The following is a 1,648-nucleotide window of genomic DNA, read 5'->3' on the forward strand; positions in this document are numbered from 1 at the left end:
GTCACAATACTTGCCGTTTGAGTTCAGAAAATATATTTGTCGAATCACAATTAAAGTAAAATAGAGTAGAAAATGGAGATGAAATGCAATACTTACATAAAACWTTTACAKRAACAAGCTTKGATATTTTGGCTCCAACTTCATTCTGGGCCTCACAGTARTATTCTCCTCTGTCCTCAGAGCTGATGTTAGTGATGCTGTAACTCTGTCCTGATGCTTTTGGTGAGGTTACGTTCTTCTTGTACCAGGTGTATTTGTCCACAGGTGGGTTGGCATCACTGCTGCAGGTCAGAGTCACTGAACTGCCCTCTACTATTTCACCAGAGGGACTGACTGACACTGAGGTGCTCCTTGGTTTATCTGGTAAAGAGGATGACAGAAAAGGTAAGAGTACACATAGTATAATGCAACAATGTGTACTCTTACCTTGCTCAGAAAACTTGCGGGGGGCCAAATAAAACCACCCGCAGGTCAAATTCAGCCCGTGGACCTCCAGTTGTGGAACCCTGGTCTATGTCATGGAAAAAGCAGGTGTTCTTAATGTTTGTATACTCAGTGTGTAGTTCTAGAATTATATCCCACATACTCACATGTGACAGTGAGAGTCTCTTCAGGAGAGGGGAGATCCTCATGGTTTTCTACAGCACAGGAGTATCTGCCTGTATCCTCACTGCTGACTGTCTTTAGGTACAGGTACTTGGTCTCATTCCTGATCAGACGTTGTCCGTTCTTGTACCAGATGTAAGAGGGGTTGTCCTGCAGAAAGCATATGGACTCACAGAACAGACAAAGACACTTTCCCTCTATGATGTTGGTTGGACCCTTAATCCGCACCTGAAGACCTGGAATAAAAAACATAATTAAACCCGGATTCACCTGATCTCTATTACAATAAACAAAGACTTTCCTACACAGATGGTTCCCATTTTTAAAATGTATTTTATATTTCACCTTTATTTAACCAGGTAGACTAGTTGAGAACAAGTTCTCATTTACAACTGCGACCTGGCCAAGATAAAGCAAAGCAGTGCGACACAAACAACACAATAGCACAATAGAAAAAGTATATATACAGTGTATGCAAATGAGGTAAGATAAGGGAGGTAAGGCAATAAATAGGCCATAGTGGCGAAATAATTACAATATAGCAATTAAACACTGGAGTGATAGATGTGCAGAAGATGAATATGCAAGTTGAAAGTCATGCTTACGCTGCGGGATTAAAATAAATAAATAACAGTATATGGGAATGAGGTGAGTTGGGATGGGCTACAGTGGGCTATGTACAGGTGCAGTGATGTGTGAGCTGCTCTGACATCTGGGTGCTTAAGGTTATTGAGGACATACAGTGGGGCAAAAAGTATTTAGTCAGCCACCAATTGTGCAAGTTCTCCCACTTAAAAAAAAAGATGAGAGAGGCCTGTTTTACATTTCATTGGTACACTTCAACTATGACAGACATGAGAAATATCCGAAATCACATTGTAGGTTTTTAATGATTTTTTTGCAAATATATGGTGTGAAAATAAGTATTTGGTCACCTACAAACAAGCAAGATTTTGGCTCTCACAGACCTGTAACTTATTCCTTTAAGAGGCTCCTCTGTCCTCCTCCTGTTACCTTATTAATGGCACCTGTTTGTGAACTT

Source organism: Salvelinus sp. IW2-2015, unplaced genomic scaffold (assembly GCF_002910315.2).
Source record: "Salvelinus sp. IW2-2015 unplaced genomic scaffold, ASM291031v2 Un_scaffold4917, whole genome shotgun sequence".
NCBI lineage: Eukaryota > Metazoa > Chordata > Actinopteri > Salmoniformes > Salmonidae > Salvelinus > Salvelinus sp. IW2-2015.